Genomic DNA, 13,213 nt, shown 5'->3' with positions numbered 1-13,213 from the left:
CTCTGACCTCAGCAAATCGTCCTTGCGTTCTCCCAGCTATCCAAGAATAATGAGCCGCTTCACTTACTCGACCTCGCTACAACGAACCCAATATCCAAAACACGAACACAGATTAACACGCACTTAGTGATATATTCAACATACTTTGTTACTTCACGGCACACGATTTTAATCTAGATTAGGAACAGTAAAAACTAGGTTACCCTGATTAACCCTATAATCTAGTGCCACGTACTTCATGCAGACTTGTTCGGGTATTGCACATGTTCATATATTTTGTTCAGGCATCGTGCCATGTTCATCACAGATTTTGCTCAAAGCTGGCGCTGGTTCATTCAACCTAATGGACGGAGACTGTCCGGGATAATGGCAGGAGTCAGGGTTGTGTGTAGATCGGTGATAATTTCACAGTGAAAATTCTAGTTTACTTCGTTCAACTTCGGTGCGTCAATGGACCCTACACCGTAACATCCTCAGGAAGTATTAGAATGCGTTACTATGGTATCCAGAAAAAACGCGAATAATCATAATAACAACTCATTGCGAGCGAGCCCGGATGCATAGAGATAAGAAATTTTCGATGTAAAAATTAAATAATATGGCTATTGTTACCACAGTTTGAGAACAACAATATGGTAACAATTTCGATCCTGATAACCATGTCCTCATGTGTACTTTCAATATGAACTCAAGATCTTTGTATCATATGGATAGGGTTAGCATGGCACAGAAAATACTTTATATATTATAAGGTGCTTTAACGGTAGAAACCCCGTCACTCTTAATCAAAAACCCTTTCACCCTAAGATAACCCTCCACCTTACAGTTGAAACCCATTCATTCTCAGGTACAACCACTTTCACCCTAAGGTATAAACTCCTTCAAACTAAGATAGATATCCCTTCACCCTAAGGTATAAGCTCCTTCACCTTAAGGTAGAAACCCCTTCACCCTAAGGTAGAAACCCCTTTCACCCTACGATAGAAACCCATTCACCCTAAGGTAGAAACCCCTTTCGCCCTACCACCCCCACCCAACGCATCCCACGTGGGAGGCAAGACGCCACGAGACCGTCTGACCGTTATTAGTGGAGCGGCAAGGCTTTGCTCAGGATCCGGCTCCTCAGCACACACATGGGCCGTCACTTCTCAGCATTACGTAACCGCAGACTGACGCAACACACCTGGCCAGTTCAGTCGAGAACACAGTGATCTCGAGAGAGAAATCTCGGAATGCTCATACCAACTTCGGATGACGATCTTGCAGACCACCAGGATCTAGTCACGACTCAGTGCATATCCGTCTCGCTAACAAGACTTGTCACAACCGCAAGTAATTAGTGGGTCTATTTACATCACTAAAAATAAACATCACAGAAGCTGACATTAGTAAGCAATTCTTACATTGATGTGGAACTCTTCAAATGGCCACGTCTATGTAGGTCTACTCAACACACTAAGTCTCTACTCGAAGCCCGCCTGTGTCACTTCAAATATCTAACATAATGGAATCATCACTGCGACCTATTGCAAAAAAAAACACCAACCTACTTTTTTTTTTATTACCAGGGAAATAATCCCCCTTCTACGGGGCGCTGGTGGACCGGTAGTGACATACGATGTGAACTGCGTTCGTATAGTTGGAAAGACAAGTCCTCGGATGTTTTGATTCACATATAATCGAAAAAAAATGTTCGCGAGGGAAACCTTCGAAGCTGAAGTACACAAACTAGAGGATCCGTTTTGTGTCGATCTATAACAAATTGCTGAGACACTTTTCGTCTTCATAACCAGACACCAAGACTGCACCACACCACAAAAGTGTCCAGGGATTTGTTTGCCCGACTTACACGCAAACACATCGCAAAGAACGTCGCTTGCAAACAAAGCTCACGACATGATCTCAGCACGCGCAATCGACCTCACACAACAAACAATCCAGAGAAGCACAACCACTACCACCACCACCACGGAGTTCGCCCTGGGCAAGTCAACAAGCATTCTACACTTGGCGAAGTCATCACGCGAGCAGTTACGCATTATACTCAGGGTCCCTCTCATTGTGCCTGTTTAATAACAATAACGATAATTTAACGCTTCTGTTATTGTTAAGCACAACCTGCTTCGTGCTTTCAATACCAAACATTCTTTAGACGCTTTCCTACGTTATTTAATATAAAACGGACACGGAAAGAACGTATAAAATAAATACAATTTACTACTGTCAATAGATATATCCTTTGTATACGGGTCCCTCAAACAATCGGGCACGAAACATGAACGCAATTTAACAAATGCAATACACAAACGCGACCCAGAGCTGAACAATGTGGGACTCGGCACCTAATGTAACCACAATGGCATGGAAAATAAGTCACGCCACAGGAAACGGTCATCGCCGTAAGGACGACCCAAAATAAAATTCAATATAATACAGACCAGGTTTAATGGACTCGTACTGTTTTACAATACCAAGCACTCCACAACTGAAAATGGTTTTGAATTTTAAAAACACCTCTAGAGTCTAACACTTCCGAATATCCTAATATATTGGGGGATTTTCACGATTCCCAATACAGAGAACTGTCTGTAGTCGTAAATGTGTGTATACATACATAAATACATACACAAACTAAATTAATTCAATTTTTTTTTTACGATTTATCCTTATCCCAATGAACTTTTATTCTGGCTACCGCATTACTATGAAACAGCGCCATTTATAATACACAGGTATCTTGCGCTATGTTCATAGTATTTTAATAGTACATCCCTTCTTGTACATTCAATAAACACACACACACTAACAGTGTGATAATAAGATTTTTTAATAATAAGATAGATTGACTCACTACCTAAAATGCATCAGGTAAGATCAGGTACCCAAACAAACCTAGCAGGTCGAGAGGGCGATCCCTGTCATAGAATACACGGCAACGACCCCAAGTAATAAACTCTCCCTTGTAAACTCGCTAATCCTCACCCGGGCAACTAATAAACCCCACGGGGGAGGAGTGAGGTCCTGCCTCCCGCCCAATTCGTCCCCTGGGAAGACAGTTACTCTTTAGTCCCTTCAGGTTATGTGGCGTCCACCCTAGGAGCTGTGGAGAGACACTTTTAGAGAAGTTTGCCGAAGTGCCGTGGCAATGGTTGGAAGAAGCGTTTGTTTAGCAATGGACTCTGAATGGAAGATAGATTGGTGTATATTTTATTATTTCAACAAATTCCTCGTCTAGGACGCTTGGGGGGGGGTTTCTATTAACCCAAGCCCCCTTGAGACTTTGCCCTTCCAATGAATAAATAAATAAACACATAATTATTAAATCAAAGAATCTTAACACTTACCCCCCGACAAAAATAAACAAATGACTAACAACGTCTGCGGCGTAAAGTGCTACCCATGTGATTGTCAGAATAAAAACGTTTAAGAACATCACATTTCAATAGGCCGCTTCTCGCAAGCTGGTGCGATTCCGATCAAGCACAAAACGACTTCGGTCAAAACATTTCGCTTTTCGAATCTCCAAACGTCAAATTATCTTAATGTTTTAAATCGAGACGTTGAATGACGAATGGGAGATGTTAAATCTATACAAAAACTACACACCTAATTGATATGTTCTTGGAGAAGTCTAGAATACTGTAAGCGAAGTCTTTTAGAAATTCCAATTTACATTTGACGAGAGGCGACCTAGTGCGAAGTGAGCGTTAATCGCGACGTTTTTTTGACATTTTTAAGTTCATTATTTGGAAATGATCATCACGTCAATCCGTGGCTAACCAAGTGATCGACACTACGTTCGCATGTACTAATGTCCAAATGTGTCCCTGCCATAAATAACTTAAAGTGGACCAGTAAATGACATGTCTAACTGACACATGATCCTAAAACAAAGACCAGAGCGCACTCCTTCAGGTTTGACAACGTGAATCAGGCTATCATTACCATCCATCAGAAACCACTGAAGTACATTGTACATTTGAACAACTTTGTACCAAACTTGGGAGAGCAGTAATTCGTGCTAAAATGGAGCATACAAGATCCGACATTATCATCAATTTTACAGTTATTACTTTTAAAGAAAACAGTCCTACATCACCACCATTATCATTTTCGTTTACAACAGACGCAGTCCGCAAAGCGAGGTGGTTTGGTATGGAAGAAAACATTCTCTTCACCATTTTCTTACTCTGGAAAAATTCAGCTCATCACTTTCTCAATCTACCTCGAATAACTGTTCCTTGACATCAGAAGGCCCTGCGTGTGCCCAAGCCATTTGAATCTTCTCCCCTTTCTGAATGATAGACTGTACACCAACCAGATTGCACTCAAGGTGTACAAGGGATATACATACGAGCTGTACAGAAAGGGTGGAGCCTCGAATGGGCAGTGAACAAGCAGGTTTTATGAGTCAGTGTACAATTACAAACTTTCAAATTAGAACCACGGCAATATTAAATCTATACAAATACAATTTTGTTTACAAAAAATCACTCCATTTACAAGGAAACTACTGTACACAAGATTACAAGAAACATCAAACAATAAGGACATATCTACTTGGGTTCTGATACCATTCGAAGAAGAATAAAGAACTTAGATTCCAAATAACAGATGGTAGATTGATAAACAAATGAATAGGTTACCCAGTAACTCACATTTACTTGCTATTTTCATGAAGATATGTCCACATCACTGATTGTTTTTTATTTTCCCGTGTTATGAATGATAAAATTGGGTTACAACTATGTGCATCATTCCAACTGTATCAAGGAGAGATGATGTTGATTGGCCACAGGCACCAAAAGGGAGACAGCAACCCCTTACTGAATGTGAAAAAGGAGAGATGGAGAGAGAGGGAGAGAGAGAAATAGGCCTAAGCTTTCACCTGACGTGACCAACATCTCCTACCGGGGATCTAACTAACCTATCTAGGCACAACACCCAGCAAACACCCGGACAGAGACCCGGTTGAGATGATACACCGGTACATACCGGGTCAACAGAACCAACGATGTTGACGACACAAGGTATCTTACAAACCAGCGATAATAATGATAACAATAATCATACAGTATATCTGGATACAGTTATCCACATTCCCATAACGCTAATGTTAAATCCACCAATATTCTAGAACTTAGCAACATCAACGACGACCACACCTCTATAAGCGTCGCTCAGAAAATCGCGCGCAAGTACAGAATGCTGTGGCTGTCGTTACGGGTTGTCGTTTTACCAGCGTTGCTATCCTAATGACGTCACGCAATTGGCACAAAATAATAACCCTGGTATCAACGCAAAGAATCCAGAATGGAATGTGTTGTCTGATATACGACTCTCAAGCCAACGGAAACGAGAGGACACCTGTACATATTTGCAGAACATCTGTGTGTACACGCATACACAAACACACACACGGATCTTGGTTGGGGAAAGAGAGTAACATTGAAAAAGAAAAAGACACACACAATATGTATGTATATATATATATATATATATATATATATATATATATATATATATATATATATATATATATATATATTATATATATATATATATATATATATATATATATATATATATATATATATACACACACACACACACAAATACTATACAAATACATATACACAGTGCTTGAAGATATCAAGAAATACATTTTTCTTACAGATATATACATTTTCTAAATAGCCATATACATTTTCTAAATAGCCTAACAGAGGAAATTGTCAAACAAAAACATAAAACAAACTTAAGTTTGGTTTATGGACCCAAAGAAACGGGACTATCAAGAATGTAGAGAGAGAGAGAAAGAGGGGGGGTGGACCCTACATGCATATTCTCTTCTTGTATGTTAAAAATCAAGTAAATATACAATTATATCCTGAGAGAGAAACCACGCCTTCCTAACGAATCCACAATATATTTCTGAGCCCATCCCGGTGCTGCAGTGAGGGTCAAAATTGTATATGCAGAAGCCTGAAAAACAACCTTGTGATACGAACAGCACTATTTATCCAACACCCAAAATGTCACGTGCGCTGAAGTCACAAGGGGATCATACATCACCCATACACAATTCCACAGACTACAGAAAACAAAGTGTTATTTACAGGCTACTGTACAGAGCCGTTAGTCTATAAAATATTGCGGAGTAGCACCGCGCGATGTGCATATTTGAAACATTTTTACTGCTATACAAAACGGTTTACAAAACTTCCGCTCCCCGACTTGCCGGTCCAAAGTGAAAATGACAATGAATATTATTTCCATTGGAGAAAGCAAGGTTTTAGTTAAAAACATAATAAAATCACTTGACATTAGCAAAATATAAAAAATATATTATATTATATACATAATAAACAAATGAATAAGATATAATTAAAATAGAAATTAAAAAAAATAATAATAATAATACACACACACACACACACATATATATATATATATATATATATATATATATATATATATATATATATATATATATGAGTGGCAGGGTGGTGAGATGAACACCGAGAATCGTTGAAGTTTTTAATTACTGACGTTTCGCTCTTAACAGAGCTTCTTCATTGTGTGTGTGTGTGTGTGTATATATATATTTTATATATATATATATATATGCACACACACACACACATTTACATGCATATAATAAAATAATTGGGACTGGGGATCTACCGAACAAATTTCGTTATGATTATGATGATGATAATAATGGCAAAAGAGTAGCATCAATAATAATAATTACAATATATAATTACAGTAAACCTATTTTCAAAGTCACGTGTACATACACATCTGAGGTATTTCCAAACGATGTCTTAAAATAAAAACATAGCAATGAAATATTTAGACCTCTTCATTTTCCGAAAACACTTCAAAACCAATTTAACCCCTAAAAGACGACGCGCAACGGTGCACTAGCGTATGCCAGACCTGAGTACAGCTTTCAACACCAAAACACTCTTGCTTTCAAATCCTCTAAAATCCAAGGCTGAGCGAGCCACCTCTACGATCCTACAAGAGTGGATAGGGTATTCACACAATTCTCCACCCACGTAATCTCCACCCCTCGTCTGAGTAATTCTCCCAGCGTATATAAGCAACAGCGTACAATTCCTCACACGTGCAAGGTACTCATCCCCCACCCAGGGCGGACACACTTTGCATGACACAATCTCCATCCCTCGACAGATATCACTGTCACACCAGGTTACAACCAACGTCACATGTATGTGTAGTTCCATTCAATAAACGACAACGACGACGACGATGCAATTCTCAACTTCATCCGCAAAGCCATCTTCTTTTTAGTTAAACTAATTCACTTTCAAAGCTTTGTTATCACACTCTCTCTCTCTCACGGCATATCATATATACGTTTATAAAAATAAAACTTATTTAAGGTCAGTCCAGACCACATCAAGACACACCTGCCCACTCGTACTGTCCTCCTTATCTGACTATCTCCACTTAACACCTGAGAGTTCTCTAGCAGGGCGTTTGCACTCTCAACAATCCCAACAAATATAGCACATTTATCAATTCTCAAAAGCCAAATAGCCTGCACGCACAAACACCGTGTAGTTAAATCATTTATATCTTGCTAAAACACCGTCTGTCTTAATTTTAGGGAACTTGGGTATAAGACTGATTGATTCTTATATCCCCGACTGGTCTGTAGTAGTAGTATTATTGGTAGTAATAGGACTTGTGGTGGTAGCAATAGTTTTAACTGTAATCATAACACCCTATCACACTTACACGTATATATAAAATAATCAAATATATTTAGCATCAACCATAACTATACCTGGCCACACCTGTGTACTTGTACTTTCGTGTTAATCTGAAAATCTCCACTACACACCTGGAGACAAAAATATGGTACCACAATCAATTATATATATATATATATATATATATATATATATATATATATATATATATATAGATATATATATATATATATATATATATATATACATATACATATATATAAAGACTAGTGTAGCGCGCATGTGTACAAACATCCACACACAAATTCTGCTACTGAAGCAATCAGCATTCAAAGGCTCTGAGCGCAACGGTCAAATCAAACCCGTCTCGCCTCGGCCGAGACGCGGAGTGTCACAAGTCTCAGTGGGGGACCCAAGGGCCTCGCGTGGAATCAAATCATGAAGACGACAACCCGCATGCCCCAACCTCGGCAGTAGTAGTGTATATAGACGGGGATGGGGGTGCTCGCTTTCCCACGCTTCCAATAACACACACACACACACACCATTGGTGCAACCCCCCCCCACGCTACCTTTCCCTCCTCTTCGCGAGACAGTCCCGAACCAACACACACACACACACACAGCCACCCCTACTCTCTGAACGCTAAATGAATGAATAAAGAAAAAAGTTTAAAACCCCTTTTGTAGTTGTTTCTAAGCCCAGCAACATGATCGGCGGATCCCTCACCCTTCTCCTCCTCCTCCTCTAGAGGAAGGAGAAAGTAAGATGGGTGACAACACACACACACACACAAACCCATCCACCCTCTACAAGTGGCTTTATGGCGAGTATCCTTGACTGGAGTAGTGTCGATGCTAGACGGTGCACGTGTGGATCCGAAGTAATCGGAAAGAATAGAACCTTTTGACGGGGGTGGTGCTAGACAGCTGGTACAGAACTGACCGATATACACCCGCATCTTATTCGACCCATTTATTCTCATCTTTAGTGTGTGTGAAGGGATTGTGTGTATGTGTGTGTACAAGAATAATGGAAAGATACATTCGTACCTGCACGGCACATATACGATCACTCTTTATTGACAATAATTTCTATTAATTATCAAATTCTCCTCCCTACAGGGGTCCTGTTATTAATACATGGTCAATATTGTGTTAAGTGGATTGTTGCACCATAGTATTGATCGCGTAGGGGTTTGTTTTAAACTTTCAACACTGGCATTCAGCTTCGATACACCCGCTTCACACCGCGCCGACTCTTGTCAAATGTGAATCTAAATGGCTAGAAGACGACCTCGCTTACATTATTCTAGACTTCTCTAAGACCATTTCAACCATTTCTCTCACATTTGCATGGGTTTAACTTGTCTTAACACGTCATTCAATTCCCCAATACATAACGCAACGGTAATCTGATATTTGGAGACTCGAGAAAGGAAAGATTGTAACCGAAGTCGTGTCTACTCAAACGAACTCGGGACAGCTGAAGAGAATCGGCCCAATGTGAAGCGGGTTCGATTGAGAAGATTTAGCATTTGGGAGTCCTACGAGATTCCGCACCACCCTACCCAACTTGTACGTATTATATTTCTCAACTAATTCCAAAGGACATTTTTTGATTCCCCGACGGAGTTGTGGACTCTGGCCACATGTGAGTCACCCATGTAACAATAGTAATACTAAACCGGGTAGACAACAATTAACTCACAACCTCCCACCCCCGTACACACAGAGATGGAGTTGCAATTAGTACTAACACAATTTTCTACACTCTCTTCGCCGGATTATCATCATCATCAACAGCAACTACAACATCACACCATTCCCAGAATAAGATAAACAAACAAGGATAGTCTTGTGTTCTTACACAACATATGAATTAACCAGACACTTCTGTATCACTTGGGTTCTTGCAACCCAGCAGCTTGTCTTGCTATTCGTCTCATTATATATATATATATATATATATATATATATATATATATATATATATATATATATATATATATTCATTCTAATGGCAAGCATTTGAAGAACATGAAGAATGTCCTACGAACACTTCCATTTATCAAGAACCCTTTCAGTCCTCAATGAAATGAACTTGTAAAGCATAACCCAAACACAAAACTCTATACACAAACTATGAAACCACTGAAACCTTAAAAACAAAAATCAAAGACAAAGAATGAATAATGGCAATGCTGTGGTGATACACTAAACATTTATTCATGACCCGCAGGCCGAAATGAAATCGAACACTGTTGATGCAGAAGAAACCGAACTCCCCTCACCAACGACCTGCTCGGAGGCGATGACGTGCAGAAAGCCAGAAGGCTCTTACCCCGACAAACGGCGACGCCAGGCACCCTACCGCTGACGGCAAGCCAGCGGCACAACGAACAAGGTAACGAACTCACGGATAAAACAGATGTTCGCAAACTTGCAGACCCAAGCAAGGGCGAAAGCACCTGCTACATCGAGGTGGCAGTCATAACACTCACAAGCGGACAAATTGGCGCCAAAACTCGGGGCGAACAAAGATCAGCCAATCATGGACAACGGTTATCCACATTTTTTTCTTATTTTTTCTTTAACGGGACTAACCGAGCATATTCTGCGTTATCAACACGCAAACCCAAAAATATTTTTCCAGAGCCCGACAGGCCCAGTTGACCATGCAAAAAACAAACCGACATACATTTGTCAACAACTTTCCACTAACCCCTGCGAAACGCTTCCCCGAAAACAATCCCAACCCAAAACCACCAACTCTTTTCTTGTTCACGCAGCGATCAAAACGCTCACACTGGCGAAGTTTACAAGCGAGATTACCACATCACCGTCACCTACTTCAGCGTCTCCGCCAGGAGGGAAGAGTCGCGATCATGCCCTCTGGGAGTTCCCGCCATCTTGGGATCGACGCGTCCTAGACGACCGCGCGGGAGAAACGATCTGTAACCGAAAGACGGTGTCGGGACGGTTTAGCGGTTACTCACCGCCACTGTCATCTACACCTCGGTCAATAACACCACTTCTTTGTACTCACAATTCCCCCCACGCCGTGCACTAAACGAACCTCTTAAAAGACTTGAAACCGATCCACAAGCTTTCGTTCGGTTATGCGGATCGCCAATGCTAATCATTTACAGATTCTTGTAGTATATCGGATTACAAGCACCCAACACAGACACCAAACCTTGAGCTACCGGTTGTGAGGGAGTCAACCTTACAATGACAAAGTATAACCTCCACTCACACACACACCTTGCCGCATTACCCTTATCTAGACTTCGACTTTCCCGCGCTTACCTCTACCCTGTCTGAACACCTGCCGTGCTTGCTAAAGCCGCCACCTGCCCCTTCCCGGTCAACCTGTTCCTTTCCTCCTCCCGTGTCAGTCACAGAACGTCGCGATCCTAAATACACGAGGCATAACATAATCTTCTCAACTAAATCCTCTGTGCAATTAAACTTATTCTCTCGTAACCTCCGCTGAATCATGTCACATTATGTCTACTCATTCCACTAATATTAGTATACCGGATCCCCCGCCCAGAACCTATGCATGTACATTAAAATCATCATCGCCAAAAAGTCTACGGTAGGTCACAGCGCGCTTACAACAAACGCCCGCCCCCCCCTCCATCACCACCCAATTTCAGCCTCCCTCCCACTCCCCACACCCTCCTGTCCTAGCGACCCAAATCTAGAATTAAATTATTAGTAAATTACCATTCTTTGAGTGCCAAGTGATTTCGTGCAATCTATTCGGCATGTGTCCGACAAAGAATACAAACACTCCACCCATACATCTCCTGTCCCTCATTCCCCTACCCTTAACTCCACCTCAAGCGAATAAACCCACTTACGTTAATCAGAATACAAGTCCTAAATAATGTCATGGTGGCAAAAATGGATTATACTAACCAATGTTACAAGGGGCTCTCAGTTGAACTCAGTCTGACATTTGCCCGATAAAACCTTTAGTGTAATTGGCGCGAGGGGATTACCACAACGGACTCTCGATACCGCAGCAGCGACCACCCACGCCAACTTATTCCATGAGCTATGCTAAACACGCGCCAAAAAAGTGCGCCAAACAAGCCATGCATTCATGAAAGTGGCTAAAAAAATATAATAACATGAAAGGAATTATTCACATAACTATGCACTTACACGTTGTCACGGTGCATATACAACAACAATCACACGAACCGTGATTATTAAATGAGGAAAAATGACGTTGGGAAATTAAGAGCTGGTGTGCATACCAGTCACCACTTATGCCAACGTCTTTAGGGTACTGGATAACAATTACGATGGTCTGTCACTCCCTAACCTGAAGATAATATGAAAGCCCTTGGTGCGATACATCTCAATATATTTTTCCACCCAAGTAGATTTTGCTCTCTCGCTCTCTCTCTCATACACATACTAGCACACAAACATACGCACACACACATGGATGCATGCTACATATAAATGCATATACATTTTACACTATAACTTTTATGGGTATATGAACAAGTACATTTACGCTTGTGCATAATAACCTATTCACATGGAATGCATGTGTGGGTATATACGCGTGCGTATGTACGCATGTGCCAGTGTATACGCGCGTTTTGTGTGTGTGTGTGTGTGTGTGTGTGTGTGTGTGTGTGTGTGTGTGTGTGTGTGTGTGTATGTGTGTTTGTGAACCCTTCTTGATGCATTTGGAGTATACACTCATGTGTGATTAGACATGTACACACATGTATGTATATATATATATATATATATATATATATATGTGTGTGTGTGTGTGTGTGTGTGTGTGTGTGTGTGTGTGTGCGCGCGACTATGAATAGTATATACACAATATTCAAGCAGAAAAAATACATAAATCCCGCAGCACAGACCAGGCGGAAATACATCTAATAACTTCAATTAATGCCCCTTCCAGGCAACTTCACAGCGGAGATCTTGACAAATGACAAGACTGGACTTAAATGTCCTTGGTCGCCGCTTGTCGCGAATCTGTTGAAAATCACCGTTAACCGTAACTTTGGGAGATTTATCAATTATGCAACATGGGAAGTTGTGTGTGCACGTGTTTGGAAAATGCAGTCATTCCAACCTTGGCAAAATTGGTTGTATTAGAATAGTGGAACTGTAGACAATACTGGGTGACACTCGCGACAAGTAATTCTTGAATTAAGGCACAGTTTCCTTTTTGCTGTTGAAAGGAGAACAGGCGATATTTGGGGCGAAGAGCGGGGGTTCGTCTGCTGGGTAGGTCCGCTTAGGTCCAAGATATCCGACAAATACGATATAAAATTATTTCGCAAATATTAAACACTGATAATCAAAGCTTATCAATGGCCCCGAATTTAATTTCAACACCTAAACACTATCAACGACTTCCAACAGCTTCGAAAGCAGAATTCAACATTAAAATGTGTAACACTGACGTTAATTCC

The 13,213-nt window shown here is 40.8% G+C and overlaps 1 protein-coding gene across 1 annotated transcript in view; it reads right to left on the bottom strand.

Moving 5' to 3' along the window:
* Window positions 1–13,213, bottom strand: part of sd (TEA domain transcription factor 1 homolog scalloped) — a 385,386-nt gene that overhangs the window by 371,693 nt on the left and 480 nt on the right. The gene's annotated exons all lie outside the window — the stretch shown is intronic.

This window comes from Oratosquilla oratoria, chromosome 30 (assembly GCF_046742065.1).
Source record: "Oratosquilla oratoria isolate Oo_2021 chromosome 30, ASM4674206v1, whole genome shotgun sequence".
Classification (NCBI taxonomy): domain Eukaryota; kingdom Metazoa; phylum Arthropoda; class Malacostraca; order Stomatopoda; family Squillidae; genus Oratosquilla; species Oratosquilla oratoria.
The sequence above is the reverse complement of the archived record's forward strand: the minus strand, read 5'-3'. Positions and strand labels throughout refer to the sequence as shown.